The 22,664-nt window shown below is 37.2% G+C and overlaps 1 protein-coding gene and 1 long non-coding RNA gene across 3 annotated transcripts in view; one reads left to right on the top strand and one right to left on the bottom strand.

Annotated features, from left to right (window-relative positions):
- Window positions 1-22,664, bottom strand: part of LOC119646389 — a 340,942-nt gene that overhangs the window by 18,767 nt on the left and 299,511 nt on the right. The window lies entirely within an intron of this gene.
- LOC119646390 lies at window positions 19,413-19,991 on the top strand. Its single transcript, XR_005248732.1, has 3 exons — window positions 19,413-19,495; window positions 19,563-19,727; window positions 19,788-19,991. It is a non-coding gene; the product is annotated as an uncharacterized LOC119646390 (long non-coding RNA).

A 22,664-nucleotide genomic window follows, 5' to 3' on the forward strand; every position in this document is an offset into this window, starting at 1 on the left:
GAAACAACTGAAAATGGTTTAATCAAATTTAAAAGGCACCTATATCAGTAACCTTAATTGGACACGTTTCTAAGATCCTGCCAAATCGCAAGCACTAATATGAAAACCAACACACTTTGCCTCTTCGATACTTCTTGCCTGGTAGGAGTTAACAAACAATAAGCACAGTGAATTGGAGTGTGCTATTAGAAATTTTAGTATTAAGTTTGTTTTAGCATGTAAATCAGTACATAGCAGTTTTAAGTACGTAATATGTACTCCTATCAAACCTGTTGGTGTCGGTAGTGCGAACTAATTTTGCTAAAATATTAAATTCAATTGTGCAACGAACGAAAATGTTTGGCATGACAAACATGACCATCCGAATTGGCAAAGGTTAAAGCTGACGTGCAGATCCGCCAAAACCAATGGGATATTTTGATATATTAAGTACAGTGGGAACCCCATAGGCCATACCTCACCGATACCTGAGGCGAAAAAGGAAAATGTGATCCATTGCGGATCTTCCCTCCTTGATCGGAGCACACCGATCCCGAAATTTACGGCGGTCGAACCATTTACATTTTCGCGCAATTCTAGATCCATTCTGGTGCATACCCAACGCACCATGAAGTGAAGTTTTAAACATGGAGTGATGAGAGCTATATATCTCCCGAACCTGCATAAAGGAGCACAAGCGCATCTCCAAAAGACCCTTCAATGGAGCCGCACTTAGCCCGTAGGCTTGTATGATCAACTATTGTCACTTTTTTTGATTTTTGAGATCGAAATAGAACGCATTAAACTCAAATAACGATCCAGTTCGCCAAACAGTTGCAATAGCCACACATTGAAATAGAGTTAAGCTAAATAAGACTAAATTCAAGTAACCATGTTTAGAAGTAACACACATATTGGAAAATAAAATCACAGCAAAATCAATGAATAAGCCGCTAGCAATGATTTCTGCTCCTTAAATGCGCCATTAGTATCTTTTTTCGATGACTGCCGTTAAATTTATATAAGAATATCAATATTTTCTGTGTACAAACGACTAATTATGAGCTGGAGCTGGAAACTGACGATTTTGAACGCGATATCACTGTAGACGACGGTATGAAGGTATTGACACTGTTCTAATGTGACGGATAAACAATCATTCTGAATATTTTAATTGTGATAACCGTTGAAATTTTACGGGTAGCCAAAGACAGGCTTTTATTTTCATCTAGTTCCTAGAAAACCATAGTATACAACAAACTGTTCCCTTTTTTATACAATTCCCACCAAATTCAGTTGCTGAAATAGTTTATAGTGCTCTTATATGCAATTACCCTGACCCAAATGAGCAATGCATCCAAATGAAGTTATTGGGGTTGAATTTACTTTTTAAGTGAAAAGAAAGCAAAAGTGATGGCACTTTTGGAACACAAAATCTTTTAATTAGTCTTGTGGAAAATCATTTTTTATGGTTAATTACTAAAGCAGGACAACTAAAATTGTAATTTGAATACTAGGTACGTCAGTAGATACATTATTATAAGATTTCAATTGTTTTCAACTGTTCTCGTCTATATTATTGGGAATTGAATAACGGTGTAAAAAATTTCTTGAAAATTTTCGTTCACATTGTTCCTAGGTTTTCAAAAAAAAAAAAAACCAGGAAATTTTTCAATACGCAATAAAAGATAAATTTTATAAGATATGTCTCATTTAATAAAATTAAAATTGATCAATTATTTGACTATCTCATTCATTTACAGTGCACTGGAGGGCAGTTTATATGACATATCTAGCCAATTTTCCCAAAAACTTACATGCTTGTAAAAGATTTATCCCATTCCCAAAAGGATTAAGATTACTAAAGGGGATGGTGTTCGGGTAAACACAGTAGCAAAATGGTAACGGAAAAGGTATGAGTAATTCTTAGTTGGATCGTAGTTCGAATAGAATAGGAAAGCTTTTCCAGAAAGATATTGGAGTGGTGTTTCAAAACGTCATAAGGTTACAGGTTATTGTGTAGCTTGAATTTCAATTTTCGGGATTTAAAGAATATTATCGAAAAGCTTCCTCGAAGTTAAAACTGAAATTAGCTGGCTTTAAAAGTGAATAAGGAAAGGGAAATTAGTGTTTCCAACTTTCAAATATTTTGAAGTTTTGCAATACTCAAGAAGTCGGGAGTTGTGAACCCTTGACATGTACACAATTCGCGCTGAAGGTGGGTTTAAAGTGTTTTTTTTTACAATAATACTTTTATATGAAGTATCGTTTTATATCCCTTCACTCCTAGGGCAACCAAACAGTCTCTTCATTCTTACTTTTTCCCCGGTCTATTTTATTTCATTATCAACACATTGAAGCTATGCAGTACAAATGATAAGACTACAGCAGCGAGGCAAAAAGAAACACCAACATTCTCGGCAAACCCAGATTCCAACCCAAGGTTTAACGTCCTTTTTTGAACTAACCTTACTAAACCAAGTTTGACCAGATGATTCAGTGGTTAGTTCGCTACACTGTCACAACCGAAGGTCCTGGTTCAAATCTCCCTGGTAGCAGAGCCATTTGTTCCGTGATTGGATGTCGGATATCAGTCGAACCAACTGTAAATGAGTACCTGAGTCCAATCAGAGCAACAATCACCGGCGAGCGCAACGCTGACTACGTTGCCTCCTACAGGGTAGCGTAGTGCTATATTGTATCGTTACGGTGTTAGATGAAGTACTCGAACACGCTTCAAGGCCCTGATCCAATTGGATTGTCACGCTACCGATTATTATTACTAAACCAAAGTTGCTCGCAGGTCAAAATTTATATGCAAAAAACTGTGTGAACATTGATTGAATTGATCACAAATCTTCTCTCTCATGGGAAATCTAATCTTCAAAATACATAACATTTCCATGTTGATAAATGAGGCATCCGTCGTAAAATTATTCTAGAAACAAGTACAGTAGAATTCCGATAATTCGTATGGTCAAGGAGATTGACGATTTAGTACGAAATATCGGGATTGCCAATTATCGGGAGTGCAAAATAAAGAAAATTAACTCTGAAGATGGGCATATTTGTAAGAACTTGCCGGAAATACGAATAATCGATGTACGAATTATCGGGATTCTGTATTATAAAGAGTGATTGATTTAGACCGTTTTGTAAGGGAAGGTTTATTGACAGATGCCGCGTGCCTCGTGTCATGCTTTTTTTTTATATATTTTGGCACATTATCTTAGATAGACTGACATCCAACAACGTCTACAAGTTGCTTAACTGTATTACTAAAATGAGCGTCCAGAAGAAAATATTTTTCCTGCAATTAGAGGTATTTATATTGCATATAATCGACTTTCTGAAAACACTATTGCCAACACCATCCGTAAGTTGGAAACCCAGTTTACATCATTGTATATATTTCAACAGCTTGGTTTATCTTATTCAACGACCTGGCGAATTTTACGTAAGCTTACAAAATCAACTCATGCATGAAATGAAGCTAGGCATCTAAGGTTTTCGACATGATTCCAAGGGATTGGCCCTGGATTAGCTAGAAAAACATCCGTTGTTTTATCGCAGAATTATCTTCTGATGAGCCGGATTTCGGGCTCAATGTATATGCTATTAACAAAATTACCGTATTCGGGCCGATGAACAGCCCGAAGAGTTTGAAAGGCTACCAGCGCATCCACAGAAAAAAAAACAAGTCGGAAACCAGAAGCTGGACGCTTCAGGTATGAAAAGTTTTTAATATTTCTTTTATAAAGATATTTGAGTGTGCATTGCCTCATTAGTAATATATGCATATATTATGTGAAAATATCCCCTTTCAAGTGATATTGACATTCAAAGTTTTGAATTTGCAAAGAAGCGACAACTTTGTCCTATTTTAACTTTGTTAGTAATAGTGCGATATCTACCAAACTTGATGTGATCATGCTCTATATTATACCCTACATTGCTGCACGCCAACTAGGCACCATATAGTGACAGCCTCTTGATTTTTTTTCAGATTTTTCGGTTGAGTAGTTTCTGACAATGGATCCGTTAAAGAAATGATCATTTTAAACCCCCCGCACTCCTCACCTTTCGAACAAATGTCAAAACTAAGACCGGCCTCGGAAAGTACTAACCGAGGCCTTTCATTTGATACCCCACATGACTATATTTGCTGAAAAAAAGTTGAGAAACCGGAAGCTCGGCGCTTCAGGTATGAAAGGTTTTGTTTGTTTCTTGTGTCAGTATATTTGAGTGTAGAACTATCCCATTTGTACGTAGGCCGTTAAGAATATGCATTTAGTATGTCGGATTTAGTACTTCGGCTTGTAAATTTGCACGGCAAAGACAGGTTTAAGTTACTGTAACTTTGTTAGTAATAGTATGATTTTGATGAAACTTGGGGATAATATGCTTCATATGATATTTTATACTACTACCAACTTTTATAACTCTGAGGTAAACCTAAGGGGAGTTTTACTCAATTTTTCCAAAAATATGGTAATATACTATTATTAACTTAATTTGAACAGATGTCGATATGAAGAGTATTGTGAAGCCTGGGCACCATATAGAGGCAGCTTCGTGATTTTTTTCAGATTTTTCGGTTGGGTAGTTTCTGAGAATCATCACTTTCCACCCCTCCCACTCCCCGCCTTTTTAACAAATCGAAAAGCTAAGACCGGCTTCGAAAAGTACTAATTAAGACCTTTTATTTGATACCCCACGTGACTTTATTTGGTGAAAAAAATTTGTACACCCTCCTTTTACATGTACGGGGACCCCCTAACGTAGGAGGATATCACTCACTACATGTGTGGGGGTCCATAGGTCCCACCTTCTCACCATATTTCGTATCAATCGGTATAGCCGTTTCTGAGAAAAGTGCCTGTGACAAACAGACAGACAGATATTGAAACGATTTTAATAAGATTTTGTTTTGCAAACAAAACCTTAAAAACAACCCCCTTTTGCTGTATGGCGACTCCTTTGAAATTCTTAAACGTTCACAGTTTCCATCTTTCTACTGAATTCGATGCCAATCGCTACAACCGTCTCAGAGAAAAGACAGACAGACAGAGAGTAAACCTTAAAAACGATTTGCAGTGGTGAAAACTACCAACAAATTATAAACGGATGATTTACTACCTGAAATTGAAGCACATCACCCAAAATTGGACTACCGGGATGGTAAATGGTCGTAGTCGTACGCAAAATTTAAACGAGGTAGTTCTTAAAAAGTAGATTACTCTTTCCAATCATGATAAAATTCCATTTTATGTTTTTTATTTGAATTAAAAAAAACATCCAAACGAATCACCCTTTATTAACCTTCTTACCGAGCCATAAGTTCCAGCCTACTTAGCACAGTAGGCTAGAATTTGTGCTTTCTATGCAAACGTACTGGACCCTAGAATATAGAATGATAGCACCATGTAAAATCAGGCACAGACATTCTAAAAAGTAGTACGCAATTGTAGTTCTGACTACTTGCTTAATCAAAAAGTTATTTGAAGTCTCCATTCCTGATGCGTGCAGCTTCCGATTTGCGGCTTGTTTGTCAATGATACGCTTTAAAGTGAAGTTTCTGAGATTTACATTTTCCTCTACTCTTGAAACAGGAAAGTTAACTATTCAAACGACACTAAACAGGCAAACGTGTTAACTAATGGATTTCTACCCTACTCTATTCCCTATTCTATTTTAGTCCAACTTTACTTTCAGATGGTATTGATTTTCAAGGTGAAACTAAAATATTTCAACTCCTCAAAGGAAAAGCGTAACCCAATCGAAATTATAAACACACGGTAAAGTTCATACGGAACGTATAATAATGTGCACCATCATCATTTCGATTACAAACTTCACCCTCGACTAGAATACCGTGATAGCTTCGAGTACACCCCTCGTTATGTTTACCCGGCATTCATTTTAAAAGCCGGAACCAATTGATTAATGAGTGGAAGGTGGAAATAGGAATTGACGCAGTTTGTCAACAGAATAAACACAGCACATAATAAGGTCTGACCTCATAACAAGCTGCTGCTGACCCAGGCTTTCGACGGCCCATTATTTCCCTGTTTAGTTGCTGCAACATGAGTCGCAAAGCTATTTCTGCACTATCCGCCACAGCCACCGCCTATCTGCGTTTTGTATTCGACCCAGTCCAATGTGCAAGAAAGGCGGCGGGGACTATCGATTCAAAGGCGATGGAAAATCCTTTTCGAAGAAGGTCACTGGGTCAGAATCAGGTGCTTTCGCGGTGAATAGCAGTGGGTGCGAATGTAGTGATAGCCGGTAAGGATGGGTGTTGTTATAGAGATGGCCTTCGATTTCTCTGGCACTTTTTTCATACTTTCATTTGAGTGGAATATCTACATGTTGGATTAAATTGGCCGCATAAAGGAAAGGAACACCGTCGTCAGGATTAGAACTGTGTGGAAAGGGATTTCATTTTTTCGAGGTAGCGAACTGACGAAGATTTAATTTCCACTTAGGTTCAGGAATGGCTAATTTGCACAATGTAGAGTTTCCGGTAGCGGGTAATTAAGGCGCTTTTCCGGAACAGTTTCTGATGCACTTCATGCCACTTTTTAAATTTAAATTTGCTTCACATAAACTATATTCTCCTTGACTTTCACACACCTTTCCACTCCGAGCACTCTTCACTTTAATAACAATTAATTGCAAACCGATATCTATCCACTTTTATTTTTCTAATTGAATTTCCTTTCACTAATTAATTGCAATTCTTTCTACGTTTTCCTCCGACGATACTAGCGATAGATGTTGCAAACATTTTTCGTTTCGTTCTATTTTAAGGCGCGTATTCAACTAAAAGCTTTTCCATACGACAACTGAAATGTTCGACGATGGCGCTTTTCCCATCTCCACTTCATGCGAACCGTTTTGTTGTGGGATCCACATTTTAGATTTGGATCGAAGTGAGCGGCATCTCATAGATACACATTTAGAGGGATTCGGTATTCAATTTGGTGGTCCCTGAGTTTTACCAGCACCATATTCTGGGTGGGAAGAGAACATGAGTGAATTTTTACAATATTCGGTTATTTACCACAAGTAAAAGATGATTGTGTTAAGTTTTAACACTGCCTAAAGAAATTGTTGTACACTTGTCGGAATGCTGATTGACGTAATTATCTCTTCCTGATCTATGGAATCACAGTCAAAAGGAAATAAAAAATGTTATCATCATCAGGATGAAAATGTCAGTGACGTCCTAGTTATTTGTTTTGTTTTGAAATCAGTACACTGCATTGGGCGTTCCAATTTCCAGCCAATCAGAATACTTTTCAACACTTAGAAAGATAACTGGGAAGAAGGATATGTGTTTGCAGAATGTTGTTATACAGTAGTTCGATCTCTCATAGTGGTTTCAAATTTATAGAGAAAACAACCTCCTTGCAATGAAAAAATAATTTGATACCAGATGCCTTTCAACCTAGCGGTCTGCTTTCATAGACAAGTCTAATTGTTCATCATGACTGCAACGAAAACTAGGCAGCGATTTCTGAACATTCATTCTTATGTGAAATACAGCGCATGCTATTTAGACTTACAGCTAATGGTCAACGCTCTGCCAAATTGAAACACCTGACCTACGTTATCATACAAACTTTCCAGACGACAATAAATTCGAACTCTAATGAATTTGTTACGTGGAGAGAATTAAAATTGAAATTGGATGTGAGTAATTAAGTCGTTTCGATGGACATATTACTCGAGCTTATTTACAGATATTCACATGTCACACATTCAAATAACCAATCTCACAAATAAGAAACTGCCGGAATACTAGAACGTTATACTCGAGATAGGGGTTCTGTTTTCTCCAATTCTCCACTTTCTAGAAAAATAAGCAGTATTGTCATGCTGGGGGCGGTTTTAATCTTACTCTGAGATGCGCACAATTCCTATTTATATACTATATTTAATGAAAAGTCACAATCTTCATGCAGAAATTGCTTATAGTAATTTGTATATGGAATAGTTAAGAACCGTTCTTTAGAGGCCTTCGTGCCAAAGGAGGCAACTAAAGTGTAGGTGTTTTGGTACGCTACGCTCCATGTAGGAGTTTACGGCAACCACTATACCCAGTTTCCTTAATATTAAAATACTAGCGTATCGTGATGGACAGTTTTTATGCTTTATATTTAAAACGACGGAAATAAATCAGTTTGGTGTTTTGATAAAATGTTATTTTTTGATGACTGCATAAATGTTATCCGACGTCCATCCCATTGATTACTGATGTGAAATGGTAGTTGGTGGACGTCCAACATGGCCGTAGCTGCACCAAAGGATATCGCTTCAAGGCCACAACACCAGCTTTAAGGAATCCATTAGATCGTTTGCAGTAGTAGAAGTCATAAATAGACTTGGCCGGGGAGGAAACAGGGTGATTTCTTAAGCCCAGATTTTTCTGCGGGACGCTAAACCTTAATGCAATGAAGAGAAAGTATAGAGCCCGCATAATTTTCACCCTGGCCTTGATTTTTTCTCTATGGCTCTGGTCATAGGTATATCCACTGAATGCGTAAGTACCATTCTGCTTCTTCATACCCAAATATTTGGTTATCAAGAAGTTAATCGCATGATGAATGCCTCGTTTGCTTACTCAACAAGCTGAAATGTGTCAACGAAACTGAGGCAATTAGACATTGTTCCGGCTTAATCGATTCGTGACGATGGATAGAACATTATTACTCGGCAGAAACCGTCCAAAACGACCAGAGACCCAAGAAGATTTTGAGCAGTATTTTTGTGATGCTAATCTGCATTGATTATTTGTATCACTATTTGTGTCCATTTATTTCAATGCGAATAGTTCAATATTATTACTCCCACACCTAAAGCTATACAAGTCATAAGCATTCTGCAGCGGGGCAAACAGAATAACGAAAATGTCCATTATGGAACGGGATTCGAACAAAACAGATTACAAAAGATTTTTACAATGTGCAACAAGGAACAATAAAAATGCATAACCTGATGTCTCCGATAGGCTGGAAAATTCGAATAAGATTAATGGAACTAAGCAGACATTACAGCATTTTCGCATCCAATGCCTCCCGCTCTGCAAAAATTGCATTTTTGAGCTTTGAGCAAATTATTGACTGTGAACTATAACGTTAGCATGCGTGAATGACCTACAAATTTTCAATGATATTCAAATTTAGAAAACATACTAGCCAATCCACAAAAGATAATGGAACATCCCAGTTTTCCATCGGATTCATCTATATGTTGGAGAAAGACTAAATTTGTTAGGCACTTAGAGCTCTTCTCAGGAAATGACAGAAATTTGAAAATAAGGAAGTAGCATTTGGATGGATCAAGAGGACGTCAACGATCAACTCAATAGAATAACCATGAGCATAACTGTATCAGGACGAAACATTTCCATTTCATTACCACTAAATGTTTCGACAAAATAATGATGAAAACAAATTTCTAAGAGACAATAACAAAACGTTTTATTTAAAGGGCTTCCCCAGCCTAGCACTGAAAAATCATTTGTTTTGTTACGAATTATAACAATTGTTGTGAATCGCCGCCCCGCGCTGTATTAGCTGCAAGTTATTTGACTAAAAAAAAGCACAGAAATAAGCCAAAGGGTTGCATTTATAAAAATGTCGAAATGTGACTCAAGAATGCACGTCTTTAGCAACTTAGACTGACAAAGAGAACTATTGACGACTAACTTTGGCATATATATCATTCTAAGTCAAAGCAGAACTGAAAAGTTTGGGCAGGGTTTCCCACTCCAACCTTGTAACGCCAATTTCAAACGAACCTGTTCGTCCCTTTTTATTCTGAAAATTATTCTTTTTTTGCAACTGGCCCGTTTTGTTAGTCATTTCACAGAGCAGCATATAATTCCAACGTCAGCTTCGAATTCAATTTGAAACCCTGGGTACTCTCGAAGTTGTCGACCACTACTAAGTTCACGCAGTGAACGCCGGATTGACTGAATTGCAAAATTGTAATTGCTAGACTGAGCAAAACCAACTGCAGGGAATTCGATTTTAGTGGAATGCTAAAACCAAAAATTAGATTGAATACCCTCCCCAGGAAACTATATAAATAATTGAACCCTAATCACGTACATCCTCAATTGATTGATTTACTCAAATCATTAATTTAAGTGGAATCAAGACATGACTATATTTGAAGCAGAAAAAAGTTTACGATCCCATCTTGCAAATATGGGAACATATACAGAATGATGATTACAGAAGACTTTATTATGCGCAACAGAGACGTGTAAAAATATATAATAAAGACAGAAAGAAAATGAAATAAAAAAATAATTTTTATTGACTGACAAAAATTTATTATGGAAGTAAAAAATAACAATCTTTATTTTCATAAATATTTATGATCACATATGTTTGATTGTAACGTGTTATCTATCGTTCAAAATATTTTCCAAACTTGCACCTCCACCGATGGTACTAGAATTTATTGAAATTTAGATGTCTCAGCATTGATAAAACCATTCATTTAACATAAAATTTATGGTGGTTAGTTAAAATGCAAAGTTTTTTTTCAAGATTTTGCGAAAATATGTTTGTAATTCAGATTCTTTTTGATGAATTTTACTTCAATGTAAAACCATAAGTTTGCACATTTTTAGGAGTGAGGTATGTAGGGAAAGTTGATGTTAATGATAGCAACAATCTTATTAATAAAAGAGTCTTCCAATATTTCATTAACGGCACTTTTCACACTCAAAATGCAATTAGTAGTATTTTTCAAATTGTCACTTCTCGGAAATGAAATAAGATATTTATGAGTTTTTTTTATTTAAAAGATAAATGACGAAATAAAAATAAAAAGTGTATTCGGTTGTTATTGTTGTTGCTATACACAGAATTGTATTTGACCCTGAAATTGCACTTTTTAAGGTTTTGTGTAAACACAAAACCTTATTAAAATCGGTTTACTGTCTGTCTGTCCGTCACACGCATTTTCCCCGGAGACGGTTGTAGCATTGGCACCAAATTTGGTAGAAAGGTGGGAACTGTGGACGCTCACACATATAGTGAGTTATATCCTTTTACGTGGAATCTAAGGGGGTCCCCATACATGCAAAAGGGGGTGTAAATTTTTTTCCATCAAATATAGTCATGTGGGGTATCAAATTAAAGGTCTCGGTTAGTACTTTTCGAAGCCTGTCTTAGTTTTGACATTTGTTGGAAAGGTTGGGAGTGCGGGGATTCAAGGTGGTCATTTTTTTTAACGAACCCATTCTCAGAAACTACCAAACCGAAAAATCTGAAAAAAAATCAGGAGGCTGCCACTATATAGTGCCTAGGCTCCGAAATACCCTCCATACCGATACCTGTTCAAATAAAGTTAATAATAGCACATAACTAGAATTTTTAGTAATTGACAGGAAAACCCCCCTTAAGTTCACTCTAGAATCACAAAATTTTGCAGCAATGTAGGCTACAGCATAGAGCATGTCCCTGCCAAATTAGAGAAATCACACTATTACTAACAAAGTTATACTAGGTGAAAACTGTCGCTTTTCTGCAAATTCAGGACTATGAATGCAAATATTACTTGAAAGTGGAAATTTTCACATAATATATGCATATTTTACGTGCTATATTCTAATGAGGCAAATGCACACTCAAATCTCTTTATAAAGGAAATACACAAAATCTTTCATACCTCAAGCGCTGAGCTTCCGGTTTCCCGACTTGTTTATGACTGCACTCACTTTCCCTCTTTTTTTTAACCTAGCCCTGAATCCGAAGAGAAAATGTGAGCACAGTTTTGTCTGGAACACATGTAGTTATTGTCCAAACAAGAGGCATCGCTTGAAAAATCGATTTTTGACAGCTTTTAAAATAATAAATTTCAAAATTGCTCTCATTATTTTACCTAAAACAACAAGTCGGGAAACCGGAAGCTTGACGCTTCAGGTATAAAAGGTTTTGTGCTTCCCTATGTGAGGAGCATAACGTAGTTCCCCATTGACTTATAGCATTGACCCGATATATTGAAATCGTTCAGTTCTGGGCAGGTTACTGCCATTGCCAGAAGTCAGCGATTTAAGTATCTCGAAGGGCAGGTTACTGCCATTGCCAGAACTCAGCGATTTAAATATCTCGAGTCAACGCTATCAACCAATGGAGAACTCCGTAATGAAATTGTTTCAGGCATTAATGCAACCTGGATGAAGTAGCATTCCCCAACTGGTGTTCTTTGTGATCGACGTATCAGCGCACGTCCCAAATCTAAAATTTACTGCAATGTCGTCCGTCTGCCACTCTCTATAGCTCTGAGTGTTGGCCGACTATAAAGGACAATGAACGGCGTCTTGCGGTAATGGGGACGAAGATGTTGCATTGCACTGGTGGCGTGACACGTTTTGATTACGTCTGCAATGAGAATATCCGCGATCGATATGGGTTTGCATCGATCGTGGAAAAACTGCAAGAGAGGCGTTTTCGATGGTGTGGTCACGTAATTCACGCGAACGAGAATTCAACAACCAGTATTGATCAGAACATCGAAAGCAATGGTAAGCAACCAAAAGGCCGGCCAAAACAATGGTGGCTTGATAGTAGAAGTAATTTAAATAAATAATTTGATGGAAAGCACTATTTCTAAAAGTTGATAATATACTATTAGTAAATTTTTTGAGCAGATACCGGAATGGCACGTCTCTCGAACATTAGATTTCACATAAGTGTTTTACACAAAACCTTAAAAAGGGCTGCAGATAAATAGATTCTTCATAAATGTGACTTTAATATTCCACGCGAATGTCGATTATTCCGGGTAATTATGACGTCAGCATCTGATTTGCATGGCTTTGGAAGCAGTAAACTCGCGCGAAATTGCTAAGTTTGAATTGCTATAACTTTGGCGTTAATTGCCTGATTTCCATGAAATTTAGCACATATATACAAAATATTGTCCTCTATGCTGGTACACTTATGGTACTTATTCGGAAGTCCTAGGATGAATTTAAGGGGGGTTTTTCAGTAAATTTCTAAAAAGTAGTAATATACTATTAGTAAGTTTATTTGAGCAGATATCGGAATGGGACATATTTTGAGGCCTAGATTTCATCTAGGCGCACCACCCTGATTTTTTTTAGATTTTTAGGTTGGGTAGTTTCCGAAAATAAGTCCTGTCTCACTTCAAGTGCGTACATTTTGACTCCTTACTCACGCACTTTGCAATTTATGCCAAAACTAATGTCAGTTTCGGAAAGTACAAATCGAGACCTTTCATTTGATACCCTACACGACTATATCCCGTGAAAAAAAATTTTGAATCCCCCTTTTGCATGTATGGGGAGCCCCCCTTTAAACTCCACCTAAATTTATGCCACTCGCTGTATGCGTGGGATTTCATAGTTCCCATCTGTCCACCAAATTTCGTCCGGATCGGTTTAGCCGTTTTGGAGAAAAATACGTGTGACAGACAGACAGACAGACATTGAATCGATTTTATCATAATAAGGTTTTGTTTTACACAAAACCTTAAAAAGGGATTTAATGTCAATGAATCCCAGTAACCCTAGTTCGGGCCACAATGGCGAGTATTATGATCATTCTGATACAAAAATTATTAAAATCAGTTCAGAAATTCGTCAAAAAAGTGAGAAATAAGAAAAACATGATGCAATGTCTCAAGGAGGTGTTAGGTTTAAATGCGTGATATGATGAGTGAAGCAGGTATCGTGTAACAAATTAAGATATCAGAAGAATCAGGAAGTAATTTCGATACTCACGTTAACAAATCTGACGATGGTTGAATGAATTTTCCCAAATTTATAATTCCCCGACCGAAGCTACATCTGTGTAAATTTCATCAATAGAAATCAAAGTGATGCATTCCCTGAGGTCATATTACTATTATTATTAGGTAATAGTGAATTCAAATACCGGAATCAAAAGCGTCAGTTTGTTTTTAGGGAGTCATTCAAAAACCTATAAATTATCCTCAATGTGAAAAACATGAAAGCATATATTAATTTACACAAAATCACTATAAAGTACCATTAGGTTGATACTTAAATGTAATCAATTATTGATATGTATCCTACAGAAAAACAGCTGATGAATGATTATGGTACACATAATTTTTAAAGGTAATAAATTGAAAGAACAAACTCTTTGTGAACGAATTTTAATCTACTACTACTGTTAGGGTTTTGTGTACTCAATTCAATGTCCGCCTGTTCGTAAGTCTGTCGAACAAACTTTTCTAAGAAACTTCGTGTAAGTATTTTGGTAGGAAGATTGGAAGTTTGAACCGCACGAATGCAGTGAGTAACATCATTCTATTTATCTTATTTATCTATATCGAATAAAAGGTCTCGATTAGTACTTTCTGAAACTGGTCTTAGGTTAGATATTAGTCTTAAATAGAGGAGGAATTCTGGGCTAGAAAGGATTCACTTTCACGGGGCCATTCTCAGAAATTACTCCACTAGAAAATCTGAAAATAATCGTAGATGTCTAGGGCTTAAAATACACTTCATATCAATATCTTCTCAAATAAAGTCAATAATAGTATGTACTACTTTTCTTTTTCTTCAACCTTTGTCCCGTTTACAAGCATATGTACTACTATACTACTATATTACTACATTCTTGGACCACTGAATAAGAATTATATATCAAAGATCAAAAAATTGTAACTTAAATCAACACTGCTTTTGAGCAAATTAAATGACTGAGAGCCAGAAAAACAATGAATAATTTTCATTCAAATCTAAAAGTTTTCAGAAATTTTATTCAGTTCTGTGTTCATGAAACAAAACTAAAATTTATATTTCGTGGGATAAGAATCATTTGTGAATGTTAATGGTTCAGGAGTGAGAGAACTTCGTTTTTTAGCCTGAAAGGAAGATTTCTGATTCGAAAACTTTTTGTTTTCTTAACTTTCACTCCAAGTGAACCAATCTTTAAATTTTTCCACCTAGTTTATTTTTGCTAAAAAGCCGAGGGCAAATTTTTCTTGAGATTAGGTATGCCGTGTATGTAGGTATGTGGGTGATGCCGAGGTATTTTTCCATAAGAAGTTCTAATGGGCATTTTGTTTTTGGTTTATTGGCATTAAAGGTCATTAGCCGCATCAATTTGATCGGTTTCGGGGGATCAATGGATGAAATAAGTCAATCTGTAATGAAGAGGAGGTTTTGAGAAAAATGCAGAAATTGATATTGTTGCAAATACACAAACTGCGTTTTCAGGGCCATAATTTTGGTTTTATGAAGGTAACTTTGATTTATGGCACTCACCACTATTGTGACATTCCAGAATAGGATACAGGCAACTCTCATCAACAGAATGCTGCCCCATTTTTGTCAATCTTGCTTGCTGCGAGGACAATCTTGCGGTTGGCTGAGTTGATACGTTCTTCATCCCTCCTCTGGCACTCTGCCAGACAATATGGGCCCACTATTGTCCCGAGTTCTGACAGGATTGCCAAGATGGTACTGTAACATTGTTTAAAATAGCAGCTGACACATTGGCGGCAGTTTCAACAATGAAAACTCCAGAGTACTTGACTTTAGGGACAATCTTCCATACAGTAGAAGTCAGACTGTCATTATTATTCTGGGTCAACCCACCAACGTAGATGAGCTTAATGGCCTTCAGAATAGCATCGGGGAAAGGCATGGGATGTTTGTAGACCTCGACTTTCTTTTGTGCCTTGAATAACCACAGCAGTTTGGGGAGCAGTCCTGGTGTTGGGGCTTGGCGTCAGCGACGGCCGCTGCAGCAGCGGAAATATTTTGAATTAATGGGGATTTAAGCTGTAAAATGACGGTTAAGAGAAAATAGTTTCAAAGTCAGACGAGTTTAGAAAAAGCTCTTTCTTACTGCGAAAATGTGTTCTGGAAAAATTGATCAGCAGATGATGGATGATGCTGATGTAATTTCCTCTGGCGAAAGCAGAATAATAGTCCTGAAAAATTCGGATGATGTGAAAGAATACAGAATACTGTGAAGCATTCTCCGCACATTCTAGTCTATGTAATAACAGGCCGTGGTGCTGGAAAAATTATATTGCTGGGGGGCACAATAAATTAGGCAAATATACACCTTTATAAATCCAATAAATCTAAAAAATTGAGGGAAATCATAAAATTTACTTGATACAATGGACTTTCGCCTAAATTTAGAAAGCTTTAAGATGATTGGACAGAGACATTCGGAACAAATACTTATCCTCACGCTCACTCGTTTTCATTGTAAATCCACTGTCTTGTGACTTGTTTTTGCTTTTCTTTGGCATTATTTATTATACTCACAAATTCCGATATTTCGGGAACCACTTGTTCCCTTCATCAGTGCTACAAGACTTGTTGAAGACTCTCTGAATGCATACTTACCAACTTATTGATGTTAACTTAGACGCGATCGTGTAATGATGTCTGATGACTGATAAAGCTTATTTACGACACTGTATTTTATATAAATTTTTTAATAGGGGAGAAGCATGTAGAAATTTCTTGAAAGTGTCTAGCGAAGGTAAAGTTTATGACAAAACATGATTCAAAAAATTTGAAGCAGGAGACCGCGACCGCCTTTGATTTGACGACGATATTGTGAAGACCATGTTAAAAAATTTTCCCGCGTCAATCCCCATATATTTGAGAATATACACACAAAGTTGTAGAATCTAATACTAAATGGCTGCGTAGATACAAGAGAAAAAGCAGACGAGTTTCAGGTAGTTACGGTGTACCGAATGGTTATATTACAGCACGCTGTCTAGTCAGAATTCTTTACATGAAAAGGTAATAGACATTCAAAACAGTAGGTAAATTTCCTATCCACACCGGTCTCTACACTGGGATTTCTAGCATCAACGGCGAATTTTATCTATGATGACTTGGCAACTGGGTGGAATATGGATTCTGAGCCGATAGCTGATGCGGATGGCGTCAAGCCGAATCCTCTAATGCATTAAAATCGTTCAAGCATCCTGTTCTATTGGTCGATGAAGAAGTTGAGCAACACATGCGCCCAATATATGTAAACTTTTCCAATGATGAACTTTTAACAACTATACTTAAATTGTCACATGTAAAATTCAAATATATCATTAAAGGAAGAAAGATGATTGAAATTGCCGTTTATATGGCTGCAGAATTGTTCAACGGAGGGTATTCAGTAATTTCGAGCACCGTGCAACTGTTGGATCTGAAAATTGGCTGGCAATGCAAAATTGCTGCCCATGAGGTGGATACACATTTATTGTACAGTGAAGAAACTCGTTCTGCCCGTAAATTGAACAGATGCCTGTCACAAACTTTTCGGAGAAAATTAAGGACTATTATATGAATCAGGAATAACTGATTAAAAAATGGTACTTTTTCTTATCTTAAATTGTTAGGCTAGTTTCCTAGACTTTTCATTTTTAAGATTGGCGGACGTAATTGGAGAAAAAACCAATGAAACTTCTGGAATTAATTATAGCTCGTTCTGTTCAGTACTAAATTATCTTCTAGTTAAACTAAAAAAATTGCTGACAAACATTTTTTTTACAATACCAATTTCAAGTGTTTTTTTTTTTCTGAAAAACCATTTTTCTTTTCGAACCTTCAAAAAGTTAAAAATTTTGGACCACACTAAACATATTTTTTCCTTTAAAAAAAAAAAAAAAAAAAAATCGAAGAAAAGCGCGTGTTTTTTAGGCCACGGAAGTCGCAAAAAAGCTCTATTCGAGTCAACAAACCTTTTGGCCCACGTCCGGAAGCTAGGATTGTTGTGTAAATATTCAAAATAGATGCCATATGAACCAGGTGAGAAAAATTTGAAGGATAGAGTCACCTCATACAAATCTCTGCTTGCACGGCGCAAAATTGAACGTTTCATAGACCGGATCATAACTACAGATGAAAAGTGGATTACCTACGAACACATCGTAAGAAAAAATGCATATTGTCATCTCGAAAAACCTGCCCCCTCCACCCCTGAACCGAATATTGTGCTGCTGAAATCCGGCGAAAAGCTAAATTCAGGGAAGTGCTGCTAGCAGTTAATAATTTAAACACAGCTTCATTATCATGTCAGGCGACACGCTACTTTGGGAACTCGCCCAAAACTGGCAGGGTTAGGCTGACAAATTCTGCCGCATCAACCATACTCTCCGGACGTAGTACACTCATACTACTTGTTTCTGTCCTTACAATTTTTTTTACGGGATAAAAAATTAAAAAACAGAGAATTATCAGACAAGCACTAATCCAAATGTTCGACTCCAGGGATAAAAGGCTTTTTAAAAATGGAATGTACAAATCGCCATCGCGATGGCAAAAAATCATAAAATTACATTATTCAACAAAGTTTATTCTATGTATGAAAAATTTGTTATTTTATTTTAATATGAAAACGAACAAAATAGTCCGGTAGACCTATTCTACTTTGAGGAGTATTTCCAACTCTTTTTATTTTTTCATTTAGTAGAGTAACACCAATTAAACTTGTAGTCTGTTTCTCTAAAATATCCCTCACTGTGCTTCCTAATGTACGATCGATGTGTTCAATATTCTGACGAAGGTTAAATTTGCCTAATATTTTAGGATTTTCACTTTTCAAATTCTTATGTCGATTACTATAAAAAAAATATAAAACGCAAATTTATAATATTACCCTCCCCTTAATTAGTAGTCTTCAAGAAATGAAGAAATATGGCGGCAAACAGATGAACTCTTATCAAACCTTTTCGTCCGCCGCCATCGTAGTATATAGGAACATTTGTTAGAATAGTCGGAATTGGCCACATAATACTATTCAAACCTTGGAAAATAACTTTACAATGGAGGAGTAATGTGACAAAAAAATTGATGTGTACATAATATTTTTACACCCACTTTCCACAAAACTTTTACCTTAGCTCTCCAACTTCGAAAAAGCTTTCCAAGGGAAATTCGATTTTCCGTCTCCAACATAGGGCGGTGGAAATATCGTGCACGTGTACTCTCAATTCTATCATGATTAAATATGGGACAAGCATGTTGATTGAAACATTTGAAATTCAGCAATGGGAAAAGAATTGGGAATTGCTAGTGTCGGCATGCCAAGAACAAATTGCGCCCAATGGACCCATTGCATTTTCACCTCCTAATTTTCCATCATTCTGAGCTGTTGCAATCGTAAAGCAACAGTGACCCCAAATTTTCCCCAGTCGTGTGGAGTTGGCAAATAGATTTCAATGGCCTTCCAGTAGAACATTAGTTATTCCGAGAAATTAATATTATATTTATTGTTTACAAATTCATTTCCTGCATTTTCGCACGTTTAACATTTAACAAACAAACCAAAAAGAGCAATGTAGCGAAAGTAACAACTTATTAATATGAATAATATTAATCGAATACGAATGAAAACAAGCTAATTTGGGAGCTGAAAATATAAATAAGTTTGTGTCGATATTTAAATCGTTGAGGCTTTAGAAACTTTGTAACCTGATCAGTTTGGAATGCAATCGATTACAATATCTTGTTTGAAGACAAAAGGTATACTATATGCCTTTCAAATTGGCACTGATCTATGCCATTAATTGAATGAAATGTAAAATTTCAGACCGCGTATTTTTTTCCAAAGCACACACTCAACACATAGGAAATAATAAATCTATTCCACGCAAATATTTTTCAGCAATTTGTTAAATTTAGTTTATCTTAACTATTCGCGCGTTAGAAACCACTCGAAAACCATTCCGACATGCTAATGATCTGGTACAAAATTGTAAGTTGTATAAACAAGAAACGATGTTTGGATAGTAAAAAACTATTTTCTTGTTTTCAGATAATCTGTACTTAATAGTCACTAAAAATACCTCAAAGGCTCACGTACTAGCAGAAAATGAGAAAATCGAAAGCAGATATTGGACTCCTGTAAAATATTTTCAGTATCTAAGGCACTAAAACTAATTTTGTTTGGAAGATAGCAGTTGATATTTGTTATTAAGTGAAAAATCAGGCTTTTAGTTTGTAATAACATTTACTGGCTGCAATAACATTTCCCTAAGAGAAACTGAATATATCACAAAATTATCCGAGGGAGATAAGCTTTATTTAGTTGATAGGTGCTTATACAAGAATAAAAAATATGCACAGAACTCAAAAACGATATATTGCAAAGGGCAATTACGAAGTGGAAGATCTCTGTTTTTTGTCCTTAAACAAATAAATTAATAAAGTCAGTCGAGCTGGAAATGAGAAATGAAGCAAATCATAAAAGTATAATCGACAAGATATCAATGAATATTCCAATTAAAAGATTTAAATATATCATCTATGTCTCCAACGTTACCATGATAACCGAGAACTCCACAAATGACTGGAAGGTATATATAGTTGCCATTTACCGCTTGGCGGGGTATAGTGCATCAATCACATCCATCACTCGCGGTTACCTGAAATGCCCTTCAGCTCCCCCTACCACTTCCCGAGATGACCACACTCCTTCTCTACTGTTCTGCTCAAAGTGGCCTTGGGGCCACCCACTCGTAGGCCATCAGGAGAGAATGGAGTCCACTGCATGGTGTAGCCAGGAATGCCACTGTCGCCCTCGTTAATGTGTCACCCATCCATTGCCATTTACGTCTTCCTATCACATCACCCACGGCCATGCCTGTGCGCCGACCAAGCTCTTCGTTTGTGAGAGTATCAGGCTAGCGTACTCCGATGATACGACGCAGGCAGGTGTTCGCGAAGATTTAGAGCCTTCGAGTGACAGTGGAGGTCACTTTCCATGTGCTGCCATAACGACACAGAAAGAACACTAGCATAGAATATCCTCAACTTGATCTTGTCCTTGAGATAACCGCATTCCCAGATTTTAGACACGACAGCGAAAGGGGATCTAGCGCTGTTAATGCCTCGCACAGTTCAATGCAACTGTCGGCAAAAATCATGCTTCCTGGATCTACAAATCAATCTCCTTTGATGCGCTGCCCATTAATGCAGACAGGAAAGAATACGATGAACCGTCAGACTGAGAACCTTGGTTTTGTTCGTGTTTATCTTCAGTCCAACCCTTTTTGCCGCTTTTTCCAAATCCAGAGCCATTTGAATAAGGTCTAAGATGCGATGAGAAAACAAACAGATGTCATCAGCGTAGTCTAAATGTTTAAGGACAGATGTCGTTGTTCATTGGAAGTCCTCCACGTCCTTCCGACAAGGCAAAATGAAGAACATCACCGATAAGAAAAAGGAATAATATCGATGACAAGATACAGCCCTAGTGGACTCCGCTTTGAACCTAAAATCCCTATGAAATTTTACCTCGATGGAGGACGTTACATTTTGCGACATCACATGTCACTCTGATAATAGCTACAAATTTTTCTGGAATGCCCCTCCCGCGAAGAGAACACCAGATACATTCTCTCTTCACATTATCGAGAGCTTTTTCGAAGTCGATGAAGACCAGGCGAAGCAAAGACCTAAACTCTGCACACTGCTCCAAAATAATTCGTGTTGATGTGGCCAATGCAGGAAAATCCGGAGTGGAAACCAAATTCCCTTTTGTCACGGCGAACATTATTCTGGATTTCCCGGGATTTCGCTCGGTAACGTGAATTCGAACGCGCCACGCCCACTGTCACTCGCAACGCCCAATAGAGCCCTCAATCCCTTCTGTTAATTGATCCGTCTCAACCAGATCTTATGATGTCCTTTCGGGAGGACATGACCGACAATCTGCGTAGCAAATGAGAAAAGATGAGACAAATCTACTGCTGAATGCAAAGTGGTCAATCTGATTGCTCATACGGTGTCGATCAGTTGAAGCCCAACAGACCCTATTCCAGGCTTTATACAATGTGCTACCAGTGACGAAGCGAGGTAAAGGCAGAAATCCACAAACCTCCCACCATTATCGTGACGGTCGCCAAGACCATATTTCCCCATCACATGTCCGAACAAGGTGTTGTCAGAGTCCACTTTGACATTCAGATCGTCAATCACGATTAGAATGATACCTTTAGGAAGCCTCTCTTCAACTGCGTGTAATTGCTCTTCTATCGTTCTTACGACGAGCAGGGAAGACTGAGTGCATTCTTAAACCCCAACTCACAAGGCTGAAAAGGAGCAGATATAATATTCAGCTCACTATTAGTGCTGGCGAAAACGTCCCAGAAGTTCAAAACATACTACCATAGAACAGGTTCATCGTCTGATCTAACCAATAAAAAAGACTTTAAACACGAAAGGATGCTGCTCAGTCATCAGGTTCCGATGAAATTCAAGCTTTTGGGAAAATAGCAAGACTTCCATTCCAGCAAAAGAAAATTCTGCCACAACAATATTATCAACTTCTCGTCCGGATCATCCTCATCCATACGGATTAAGTGACCCATCCACCGCAACCTATTGAGGAGGATTTTATCCACAACCTGGCTGGCATGATGTCGCTCATAGATTTCGTTGTAGGGGTCCAAAAATTCTTCAGAGGGTTTTTCTCTCGAACGCGGCTATGAAGTGGTGAGACGTTTCGAGCGGAAAACAGTTTTTGTAAGCTTAAATAGGCTCTGTTGGCTGCCAACAAACGTGCGCGAATTTTATCGTGGTAGCTGTTGTCGGCTGTGATTTTCGACCCTAGATAGGGGAAATCATCATCTCAAAATTGTAGTCTCCCATCTTTATTATTCCTGTTTGACCAGTGCGGTTTTATGGTGTT

The sequence above is a fragment of the Hermetia illucens genome, chromosome 1 (genome assembly GCF_905115235.1).
Source record: "Hermetia illucens chromosome 1, iHerIll2.2.curated.20191125, whole genome shotgun sequence".
In the NCBI taxonomy this organism is placed as follows: domain Eukaryota; kingdom Metazoa; phylum Arthropoda; class Insecta; order Diptera; family Stratiomyidae; genus Hermetia; species Hermetia illucens.